Genomic DNA, 13,332 nt, shown 5'->3' on the forward strand with positions numbered 1-13,332 from the left:
CGATACCCGAACCAGATTTATTGAAGCAAAATACAGATGGTAAGTTTTTTATTCGAATTTGAGATTCTGATTATTTTTTTTATTTTTTTCGAGACTAAATCCGTTGTTAATCCGCATCCGGTTCGTATCACCCGCTAATCCGTCTATGTCAAATCTGTGGTTGATTGGGCCGGACACGGTTGGATATTCCAAATCCGTAACTTTGACGGATTGGACGCGGGTAACCTCTAATCCACATCCATCCGTCCGTTGCACACCTCTAATTAGGAGTGAAAATTTGGGATCCAATCCGCAAATTCGTACTGGTTCGTTCGTTTTAATTTATTGTGACAGCTGTCAGGTGTGTACATTACTGGGTAGGATGTGGAGTTAAAAATCCGTTGGACATCCACATCTGCTAAGTTCATATTTATACTTTTTTTGTATGGTTATCTTGTTCATTAATATTGATATTAGTTGTTTAGTTGAAGTATTTGTATATATATTTCAGGACATTATCATACTCCGTGTTAGAAATTTAATTATCATAAATATATTCTGAATTTGGGGGATGGAGGGAGAACTAGATAAAATTCGAAATGTTATTTAAATGAAATTGATGAGTTTTTTTTTACTAGTATTTAATGGGAGATGAGTTTCTTTGTTAGTGTTTGATATGTGAGTAAAGGAAACGTTAATAGGTTATGTGTATCTGAGTTTATATTAAAAATCATGGGATCTTTAGTCATTTTTATTAAATTTTTTAATGTATTTAAATATTAATTACGAAAGTAATCCATTAGATCATCCGCATCTAACCCGTCGGATGTTGGATCGGACGCGAATGTCAAAACTTAAATTTGTCATAAATTGAATTGGATGCAGATGAAGCGACTAATATTGTAAGGACCCTCAAGATCGTCAATGCTATTTGACCAGTCAAGAGACGACTAAACCGCTAATGACTCGATTAATTAGATATAAACCTTAATTAATAGAAATTAATCTAACAACGATTTAGATATGAAACTAGTACTATCAGATAGACATCGAAAAATTATGTGAATTAGACTAATCGAACGTGTCATTCGGATACCTGACAAAGAAGAAATCTTCGGATTAGTACGAGGGGTAAAATAATCTTTTTCAAGTTTAAACGACTTGGCTGCCCATATCATTTTGGTGAGTGCCTTTATCATTTCTCATTGTCCTTATCAGAACCAAATCGAGAAAATCAATTCTCATTTCTTTCTTCTTATTTTGTTTCTTCTTTCTTTTTCTTTTTCTTTCATCTTCTTCCTGACGATATCAATTCAGAGAAATTGAACATACTTTTGTGGGGGATTCTTAGAAAAACTAAGTAGATGGATGAATCAAGGGAGTAGCTTATGATATTAAAGCTATTTGAACTTTGGAAAGAAGGATAATCGTTAGTCTATATTAACATCGATCGATTCAAAGGATGACTAGTGGATCGTGGATCTCGAGGTAGGCATGGCTTGTCATCAGTTCAGGTGGGAACTCTGTAACCTTCTTGTAATCACCGAGCATTATTTCTATCTACGAGCATGTTGTATACTTACTTTTTGTGAACATTCTCTGTGTAATTGGACGGGTATGTTGTGTAATATGCGTTGTCGGGTTATCCAAATTTTATATTTAATTTATGTTGATTAGGAGTTGGTTTAGACTCTAATTATTTATTTCTATAGGGGGGGTCGGGCTCCCCAATATTACTTCCATAATTTCTTGTGAGAATCCGTTCGTTGCATATTATGCTTGATTGTAAAACCTTGGGGACTTGTATAGTAGTTCTGGAATCACAGCTTGGGAAACTGTGAGGATGGCAGCTATTATTAGAGTCTGAAGTTATATACTGACATTTTTCTTATTAGAAGGGTGAAGTCTAAATAACATATTTTGGTTTGTTCTAATGTTACTTTTGTAGATCATCCGGTGGTGGTCTTTCACAGTTATTGCTACTAAGGTCGCAATATCTGAGGAAGTGGAATTAGAATGACTTTTCTTTCATGAATTTTATATTTCGATGTTTGTTGATTGTTGTATGTATAATGAGATATGCGTTGAATTATTTCCCGCGAGGAATGTGTGTGGTCTCCCCACAGTTCCTCGCTAAGCTCTATTAGGCGAGAGGTCGTTGCGAATAGACGGGAAACCGTTTGTGAATATTATCTATTAGGCCAGAGGTCATTGCGAATATTATATTACATAATATATGGGAAAATCATTCGTGTGCATATCATACTTGATTATCTTATGTTGTTTGTTCTATCGAATATTATTTTCCTATTTTCTTTCTGGTATGTCGTATTTCGATATTACGCTTAGAGTCGTGAGTGAAAGTGTTAATTGTTTTACTTTGATGTTGTACTTTAATTATTCTATCTCTTGGTAGTATGTTAGTGATTACTTGGAAGTTATTTGTTTCCATTGCGCACCCTTTGGGACGATGTGCTCACTTGTTCCCACATCAGTTTCACTAATCATAAAATATGGAGCACGCGAAGATATCCGTTTCGTAGCTTAGAGCTTTATCGAATATGATGTTGTTGTGTATCTTTTATTATATGTATTCTTTATTTATTCTATAAACAACACATTATTATATTCATATCACTCGAGAGATTTCCAATTGTATAATATCAGAGTGTATGGGTTTGTTCTAGGATTAGCTTTTGCAATTGAAATACTTAAGATCATTAATCTAGTTTTGATGCTTCAATTAGGTTATAATCTTATTAACTAAGCGGGTGTTTAGGTTGGGGTGTCATAAGTTGGTATCAGAGCTCACTATTAGATCTTACATATGAAACGGTAGATAATTCTTAGTGCCAGATAGATGACTAGATTAGCTTAGAACTGGATAGGGTTGTGAGATAAATCTTAATCACTAAAATCTAACCATAACTAAAAGAATTGTTTGATTGATTGATTTGTTTATTTGTTTGTTTGTTTCGCTATGTGTATGTTTTATGAAGTGAAAATTGTAGGGTAAACTAATTACTTTATGTTTTGCAAAGAGATTAGAGAATAATTAATCTAAGACTAAGAACACATAGACAATCCAACACTAGAAAAGTAACGAGGGTAGTATATCTGATAAATCCCAAATTTATTTAGGAATTCATTGAGTACATTGATTTTATATAGGTCCATTAATCTATTGAAATGAAAAATTATTAATGCGTATCTACGGTTGAGTTTTGGAAATTAAATTAACGACAGATTAATAATATATATTGGGCTTAAATCAGATAGTTAATATAAAACATACTAGGTTAGACTCAAGAAACTGAGGATACATTGCATAAAGTAAGAAGACTAAGAATTATTAGGTCAGACTTAAAAACTTAAATGTTTATAATCTTAAGAACGTGCAGATATTTTACATAAAATAAAAAGGACTAAATTTGTTAGTAATCTTATACCTAAATTATATTTAATTCAATAACATATTTAGTAAATCATTAAAATTAAACAAATACACATGAAGAAGTAGTAATAGTATTTGGATGCTTAGTACAAAATAACTTGAAAGAAAATAAATTAGTATAATAATAGGATACTATATATTAATAGAAAAATCTAAAGACTATCAAGATACATTACAATTTTATGCAGACTCAAATATAAATAATATTGAGTTATCAACGCTGATATTTATTAAGATATTTATAGTATATGGACTCGGTATGAATAAATAAAATAAATTATATCAATCTTTACGTGAATGTAGAATCATATTTAGAAAATTAGGACTTAGTGTACTAACTGGACTATCAACAAGCCAATAACGATAATAATAAAGATATCGAGAATAGTAACATAACACTGTTGATAATAGTATTTCACTAATTATGTTAATAGCAGAATTAAAGTAGATAATATTATTTGGAAAATTTATATGTTGTATAACCGTGAAGTTAAAATAGAAGATATTATAGATTTACGTGAAATCAAATTTGGATTAGTTATATAGATAAACTACATAAAATTAATAAAATTATTAAATATTAAACTATAAATTTTACAGCAGAGAACTTATACATACCTATATGTTAGAATACAAATTTATGGTAGTTGAACATAGAGCTACAAATTTTATATTTTAGTTGTTTTGAACTCATTTGAAATGAGTTAGTTTTCACGCGTTTGTTAGTATAAGCAATAGTTGAACTTAAATGATAGATAATATTTTTCTTTAAGGTGGGGAGTTTTGAAGACCAGAAGGATGGTTCGATTTTCGAGGACGAAAATTAATAAGGTGGGGAGAATGTAAGGACCCTCAAGATCGTCAATGCTATTTGACCAGTCAAGAGACGGCTAAACCGCTAATGACTCGATTACTTAGAGATGAACCTTAATTAATAGAAATTAGTCTAACAATGATTTAGATATGAAACTAGTACTATCAGATAGACATCGAAAAATTATGCGAATTAGACTAATCGAACGTGTCATTCGGATACTTGACAAAGAAGAAATCTTCGGATTAGTACGAGGGGTAAAATAATCTTTTTCAAGTTTAAAAGGCTTGGCCGCCCATATCATTTTGGTGTGTGCCTTTATTATTTCTCATTGTCCTTAGCAGAAACCAAATCGAGAAATCAATTCTCAATTCTCATTTCTTTCTTCTTCTTCTTCTTCTTCTATTTTTTTTTTTTTTCATCTTCTTCCTGACGATATGAATTCAGAAAAATTGAACGTACTTTTGTGGGGGATTCTTAGAAAAACTAAGTAGATGGATGATTCAAGGGAGTAGGTTATGATATTGAAGTTATTTGAACTATGAAAAGAGGATAATCGTTAGTCTATATTAACATCGATCGATTCAAAGGATGATCAGTGGATCGTGGATCTCGAGGTAGGCATGGCTTGTCATCAATTCAGGTGGAAACTCTGTAACCTTCTTGTAATCACTGAGCATTATTTCTATCTGCGAGCATGTTATATACTTACTTTTTGTGAACATTTTGTGTGTAATTGGATGGGTATGTTGTGTAATATGCGTTGTCGGGTTCTCCAAATTTTATATTTAATTTATGTTGATTAGGAGTTGGTTTAGAATCTAATTATTTATTGCTACAGGGGGGTCGGGCTCCCCAATATTACTTCCATAATTTCTTGTGAGAATCCGTTCGTTGCATATTATGCTTGACTGTAAAACCTTGGGGACTTGTATGGTAGTTATGGAATCACGGCTTGGGCAACTGTGAGGATGGCAACTATTATTAGAGTCTGGAGTCATTTTACTGAAGTTTTTCTTATTAGAAGGGCGAAGTCTAAATAACATATTTTGGTTTGTTCTAATATTACTTTTGTAGATCATCCAGTGGTGGTCCTTCACAGTTATTGCTACTAAGGTCGCAATATCTGAGGAAGTTGAATTAGAATGAATTTTCTTTCACGAATGTTATATTTCGATGCTTGCTGATTGTTGTATGTATAATGAGATATGCGTTGAATTATTTCCCCGCGAGGAATGTCTGTGGTCTCTCCCGCAGTTCCTCGCTAAGCTCTATTAGGCGAGAGGTCGTTGAGAATATTATTACTTTTATTTTATATATTAAATTTTTGTCTTTATTAGAACGGTTGCGAATATTACCTATTAGGCGAGAGGTTGTTGCGAATATTATATTACATAATATATGGGAAAATCATTCGTGTGCATATCATACTTAATTGTCTTATGTTGTTTGTTCTATTACGCTTAGAGGCGTGAGTGTAAGTGTTAATTGTTTTCCTTTGATGTTGTACTTTAATTATTCTATCTCTTGGTAGTATGTTAGTGATTACTTGGAAGTTATTTTTTTCCATTGGGAACCCTTTGGGACGATGTGCTCACTTGTTCCCACATCAGTTTCAGTAATCATAAGATATGGAGCACATGAAGATATTCGTTTCGTAGCTTAGAGCCTTATCGAATATAGTGTTGTTGTGTATCTTTTATCATATGTATTCTTTCTTTATTTTGTAAACAACATATTATTATATTCATATCACTCGAGAGATTTCCAATTGTGTAATATCAGAGTGTATGGGTTTGTTCTGGGGTTAGCTTTTGCAATTGAAATACTTAAGATCATTAATCTAGTTTTGATGCTTCAATTAGGTTGTAATCTTATTAGCTAAGCAGGTGTTTAGATTGGGGCGTCATAAATATGTACCATGCTCACCCCTAAAAATGGTCTTTAATCAGGTGATGTTGCGAAATCAACCACCTTTTAGAGGACTTTTTTTTAAAATTGAAAAGCAAGATGCCAAAGGCCCTTACATACCAAGTCTAGCACAAGTACCATGCGACTTATCCCCCTAGGACTAGTATGTAGCTGATCGGGACTTTCATCTTGTCCCAACAAATTTCTTAACAAAATATTACAAAGGTTGTGGCCAATGGCATTTAAACAAAGAGCTATTGCTCTTGCAAGTATTAGCTAAATTAACATCAACCTTTGGATTTGTGACTAGATTTCAGCGGTTAGTAAACAATTAGATTTGTTATTTTTTGTAAGACGTCATACATGAATTGGGTTGGAGAATCTTTTACGAAGGTAAAGCAACACTTGACAGTGGATTCTATTAGGTGATTCGCGTACACATGGCTGATTGGTTATAGACGCTGAGAAACTGAGGAAACTGAGTAGCTATGGGGAATTTATTTGGTCTTAACTACACGAGGTTGTGAATAGGCATTTATGTAGCATATTAGTTTTGAAAGTACTCAAAACTAGACTAGGTCCCAGGGTTTTTCAGCCAAACATTTTTCCCCATTAACAAAATCTTGTGTGTTTGTGTTTTTAATTTACTTTCGCATTATAATTATTTTTATAACTAAAGTAATTATACTTTTACTTTAATCAAATATCTTGGGCTTGAACCCTGAACCATGATTTACTAATCTGTTCCTTGATTGGAATGAATACTGGATCCAATATAGCCTTGTCTAGATAATCTTTAATCGTGTAAGGTCGATAGGAGACAAGATTTGTATATATGTTAATGGAAGAAACTGGTATGCACACTCGTCTTTTCAAAGCACTTATATCTCTTGTGGATACCATATTCCATATACTCTCTTCCAAGCCCAAAGGGCTAGTAGTTAGTGAGGGCGCCAAACCCAAGTGCAAGTTTATGTGTACTCTAGAATGTATGTAACTTAGTGTCACATCCGTAATGCATCTGGTACTTTTTTGGCACGAGCGTAACCCTAAAACAACGTGGTTCAGTGAATCAAGCTTCACCCACAATTGTTTCAGACTTATAAGTTTGCACCAATGCAAACAGAAACTACACAATTCTACAACGAAAGTCTTTCAGCCTTCTTTTGCTTATCTTTTCTTATCAAATGCTTACCATAAAGCATTCAAACATTTCCATACACTCACTAAAAAATTCATCTGACCAAGAACACATAAAATGTGACACAATTAACCAATTTTATTGCATCAAAGGGAAGATATACAAAACTTGCCCACTAAGGGGCTTACTGGACACATAAAATGTGACACAAACTTGTTCCTCTTGAACAAATCATTTTTCTCACTAAAACTCTCTTAAGTTTGAGTCTCACAATCAAATCTGTAAGCCTTCTGAATTTATAATGCCTTTACACTATTTATACAATGGTTAGAATGGCCAAAAACCCTGCACAACACTTGCATATGCATGGGGTAACCATCTGTCTCATAAGGAAGTTCCATAACCGCCAATAATTATGCCTACTGGCCAGTTCCTTTATCAACTCGTGCCAGCCTCCAACACATGTTACAGAACAATTACAGTTATGGGTACTCCTTTTAGGTTACCAACTCCTTCTATAACCTTCTCCCTTGTCTCACACCATTGGCATGCTCATAGAGAAAATAACCAACTTATGAATGTCAGTTGCCAGACCATGTGGCATGGAAAATCAGTTGCGCCGCTATTGGAAAATAACTGAGCGATAGAGTTACTATTAAGAGATATTCACTATAGTGCTAGAGATATTATGATCATTACTAGTGTTGTAATCCCCGTCGCTCGATGGACACTATATTGTTTAATGGCTATTTTGTGACGACTATTTCATCAAATTACTCATACCTACTTCTATATATATCTAACCTATCTCAATTTTAAATTTCATAATCATCAATGGCGAGTTCTGATGAAGGGAAGAATATTCATATCAATCAGTTTAGATCACATCAAGAAATGCATCAAAGGAGGTTGCAACAACTTGATGATAAAAAGGCTGAAGATAGAGAACTAATGGACACTCTGATGCTCGTATATTCGGGAAAAATACCTAGAGTTTCAGAACCAAAAAAAGTATTCACAAGAAGATATACTTATTGAGAGATGGAATGGTTCCATCAGAAGCTGATGCACAATTATTTTCTTCTCAATTGTGTGTACTCTGATCAAAATTTTCAACGTCGATTCCGCATAAAGATTGTTAATGATCTTTGTCGGATAGAACCTCAATTTAATTGTCAGTTTGCTACACTGAATATTAGAGGTCGTAGTCTTGAACAAAAAGTTATTTCGGCTATAAGGATTCTAGGTTATGGAAAACCAGCGGATTCGAACGATGAGTACCTTCGTATGGAAAAAACACCTTCATTCACTTATCTTTCATTTTTTTGTGAAGTAATAATTAATCATTTTGGTCCAACGTATTTTCAAAAACCAAATCGAGAAATATGTTAAAAAAATATTAAGGGAGAATGAGGATAAAGGATTCCAAGGAATGCTAGGTATTCTTGACTGTGTGTATCGGGTATGTCACAGATTCCCTAATTATTGGGTCGGTCAATGTAAGGGTCATTATCCAAAACCAACCGTCATCCTTGAAGCTGCGCTTATGATTGTTGGATATGGCATGTTTTTTTTATCTTCCGGGTTCACAATGATATTTTTTTACAAATCGCCCATGCAAGTCAATATGATAATCAATGGCCATCAATACACTCATGGTTATTATCATGTGGATGAGATTTATCAAAAACGGTCAACAGGTTCAATTGTCATCCCCATACCTGCGAATTGGGTCATTCATACCGGCATTTTAACCAACGGCAAATCACGTTGATGAAGGATGTGAAACAAGATTTTGGAATTTTGAAGAGAAAGTTCTCTATTATTTATGGCTCATCCACATCGTGGTTTAAGTCCTCGTGAAATCACAAAACTATGCTCACTTGCATAATTATACGTAACATAGTAATTCAGGAAATCCGTCGTGATAAGGAGTGTATTTACTATGAAGATGAAGATTCGAGGTCTGAGATTCAGCCATAAAGAGGCTTGCCTACAAGAAACTATGCGCAAATGACTGACTACATTCAGAACCAGAATGTATGATAGGTTAAGAGAAAATCCGAAAGTAAATTTTTGGGCGGAGTATGAAAGAGTCGGTAGGCGTAAGTGTAAACATTTAATTGTTTTTTTTTGTAGTTTGTGTTATCCAATATTAATTTTTTTAAATATTCAATTGCCACTTAACAGTTATCAGTTGATCGAGCGATAAACACTTTATCGCCAATGACTAGTTTTTCCCAACGGCTTTCAACATGTCCCATATATATACCCAGTCATCCCATTTCAAAACCAAACCTTCTACACCAACCTTCTACAAAAATATTATACTCTCACTATCTAATCTCAACTAATATGCCAAATCCTAACTTTATTCTAGATGAAGATTTATCTCTCTGCAGAAACTATGTAGTATATTATTCGAAGTGAGGTGAATAATGACGCCAAGTTGTTTAGTCAGTCATAGTTATTGGGGTCAATTTCATGAGACCTTATGCAATAACATAGGTAACCCTTACAATCGGGATTGTGCACAACTGTTTTGTCGATTTTTTGAAATAAGAAAACAAGTAGAAGATTTTATAGCTTTAGTTCGGATTGTAAGTCGATATAGACTTAGTGGTCAAACCTAATGACGAAATTGTTGTGCGATCTCGAGAGGAACAACGAAGATGGAAAAGAAAGAAATTTGAATATGAAGCTTTTTTCATATCCTCCAGGAGTTTCTCATTATTCGTATGGGATTTTAATACGATGTAATGATGTTAATGTGGTGTATTAATTAATTAAAACTTATTAAGTAAAATGCCACAACATTTCAAATTAAGAAACTTTTTATTTCAAATTAATATTCAGTAGAATGCAACAACATTTTATATTGAAAATCAACTTTAAAGTTAAAATTAAAATTAACACATCAGTTATCTAAAGATACTACTATATCGAACTCATCATCCTCATGGTCATCACCAACTGAGTTGTTTTTAAATCTATCTTCTTGTTCAATCTGTGCTTGTTGCTTGTCAAATTCGAGTTACCACACATGCTTTTATCGGGTGTTCATAATTGAAGTGTCTACACCAAGAATCTTATGCTTGTCATAATCATTGGAAAAAAAATCGTGAGAAAACTGATTTTTTTTCGTCTCCCTGTTTTAAAATTTCCAGTCAACCGCTCTTTGCTTCTCGACGGTCTTCTGATGTTCCATATACTCTGCCATGTTAAAACCATCTGAACTCCTCCCTTCTTGAGCTAATTTTCTAGCCAACTTTGGTCAGTTTCATCCTAGAAGTTTTTTGTTAGCATCATCATTAAGAATTAAGTTGGCATTTAGCTTTCTTGTGGTATCTGGTGAAGAAGTTGGATTTGACGGACCTGGTGAAAATGGTGAAGATTTTGGTGTTGAGGGAGAATAATTGTATGGTGACCTTTCAGGTACTTATTGATTAGTTGTTAACAAATCTGGATTATACTTGTGCAACACATTTAAAATATAATAACAATTTTCGAATTGGAAATCAATTCTTGCATTGCCAATTTGTACAATGTTGTAATTCTACATCAACATACACAACGCCACTCTCCCGGCTTCTCCAGGATGGCATTACCACAACAATGTAAGAGACGACTTCCTTATTGATCGTAGTGAAGCATTATGACAAACCAGTCGCACCACAATCATTGATGTTCGTAGTTTGTTCTTAGTATTTCATAAATATGTTATCCCACATGGTGGTACGATGTTTCTATGCACCATCGATACAATATTGGGTAAAAAAACTAAATTACGACAATAATATTCATCTTCAGAGGCAGTGAATTTTGGACCCCAAACTTTGTAACTTTTGTTTACCTTAACCTTTGCCTTGAGACTGACATTGAGAATCCGTATTACAAAAATTAAGAAGTGTAGAGAAGGTGTGGTTAGTTTATCCTGTTTTAGATTAGAAGAATAGTGAGAGGTTGAGGAATTCTAGAGAGATTTAGAAATTCTGGTGTGAGTTTAAGTAATTTTGAAGTTGAATATCTATAGGGGGAGTTTCTGGCAGTTGGATGAGGAACTGCTGAGCGATGATCAAACCGATGAGCGATAAAAAAAACTAGCGTTAGCGCCATTGCTCTAACCATCGAGTGGTGGAGACTCTATCGCTTGCTACAGATTCTATCGCGTATGTTTAAGTAGTATATTTGACACCTAAGTACTTACATTTGTCGTACTCGTAACAGTTGCAAAAGTAACATACTATTTTATCTGGCATGTGCATCAAAATAAGCCTAAACATTGGTGAAAAAGAAACCTAGGTAATAGGCACTCTCTGAAATTAATTTCGCCGCTCTCTATTTTCTTTTCTTTTTCATCCGCTGAATGAGACCAAAATATACCAATCTTAATTTCTAAAACTAGCTACTGTCTTCATTGGATAGACTTTATAGCATGACCAACACTACGTGGAACCCATTCCCCCAATGACTAAGGAAGTAAAGTATTGTTATCCAATCTAACTATCATCGCCTCTATTGCTTCAAAAAGCTGGTGAGTTCTTCTTGAAACTATGAAAACAAGTACAATAAATTGTAATCATCCGTCACCGTCCTTAACCTTATATAGAATCCACGCATCCCTCCTTCCCTAGTGTGTAAGCTCCAACTCCTATCTAACTAACTTTCTTGAAAGCAAAGTACTCTCTAGTCTCTACTCTAAAAGTTGTTCTTTCAGTTCACGTGGGAGCTCAATCCAAAAATAACCAGCCAATGCCAAATCGATCGAACAATCTTAACATTGTAAACTGAAAGTTAAATTTGCCGAGCATTCACAGAACGAGCCTAGTTGCACGTCGATTTCATTGCACACATAGAGATGGGCCAAACTTTGACACGAGCACGAGCGAGACAGTAACCGTTTTAGTTGAGACAATGAGTCAATGTTCAACTGGACCCACCGAAAATAAACGTCATCGATTTGCATAAATTATAGATAACGTTTATGGACCCCACCATACTCCGGGTGCAGATCCCATGTTCCCTTCCTCCATGTGCCCTCGTGTCCCACTAGTTAGATTTTGACATGTGGCTTCATTTTTTTCCATAATTCAATTATCCTATTTACGGCTAAAGATAATTATGAAAACATAAAAGCATATATACTATTACCTTTTTTTATCTCCGGAACCAAAAATCTACATCTCTCATTCTTCTTCTCTTTTCTTTTGACTGCACTTTGAGATTACCTGGAGAATGTTCATCACAATCTTTTGGAATGGTTTCCGAGTTGAACTCTTGTAATACAGTGAACTTCAAAACGAGTACGAATATGTTACATATATCTTTACTAACTCCTTATTAATCAATAAAGTTATGAGTTTTTTCCATCAAAGAAAATAATGTAGCCAGCAAAGTTTAGATCAAATAAATAAATGTGAACTTAATATCTTGTAATCTCATCCAAATTTCTGTTACAAGGATTGCGGCAATTAAACAATAAGACGCAACTCCAAACATTCTACTGTGGCCATCTGATCACTGATTGGCTCAAAAGCTTGTCTTCTCGTCTTACTTGGATGTTAATTCAGCATTTCCGGTTTGGAACTGTTTGGAACTGTTTGGAACTACTGGCGATAGTTATAGATTTGTCGCGTTTGCAATCCTTGTCCTTGTAATCCTTGTTGTTCCTGCAATAAAAGCTAAACATCATTTTCTTTCTTTTTTTTTTCACAATAATAGGGTATTCAAAGCAAAGTTAAGCACACAAAAATTACCTGGAAGGTGTTAAATACACCGTCCGAGTACGGTTGGTAGTAGGCTCCCGCATTAGATTGCTGTTTGGAAAAATATATACAGTCAAATATTACAAAGCTAAATAATTAATCACCAATTGATTGCAAGACATGTTAACATTGCTGGATCGAATAAGTGACGAAATAAAAAATTGTACCTGAACAAAGAACTGTGATGCCATGGGCATATACCTTGTTCCATACCAAGCAGTATCCTGTCATTTAGAGGATCTTAATTAATACATATATATGCACACAC

At 34.0% G+C, this 13,332-nt stretch overlaps 1 long non-coding RNA gene across 1 annotated transcript; it reads right to left on the reverse strand.

Annotated features, from left to right (window-relative positions):
• Positions 1 to 12,893: 12,893 nt before the first annotated feature.
• LOC113278647 lies at positions 12,894 to 13,292 on the reverse strand. Its single transcript, XR_003325602.1, has 3 exons — positions 13,232 to 13,292; positions 13,056 to 13,115; positions 12,894 to 12,968 (listed from the first exon to the last, which is right to left on the reverse strand). It is a non-coding gene; the product is annotated as an uncharacterized LOC113278647 (long non-coding RNA).
• Between the last annotated feature and the right edge of the window lie 40 nt (positions 13,293 to 13,332).

Source organism: Papaver somniferum, chromosome 5 (genome assembly GCF_003573695.1).
Source record: "Papaver somniferum cultivar HN1 chromosome 5, ASM357369v1, whole genome shotgun sequence".
In the NCBI taxonomy this organism is placed as follows: Eukaryota; Viridiplantae; Streptophyta; class Magnoliopsida; order Ranunculales; family Papaveraceae; genus Papaver; species Papaver somniferum.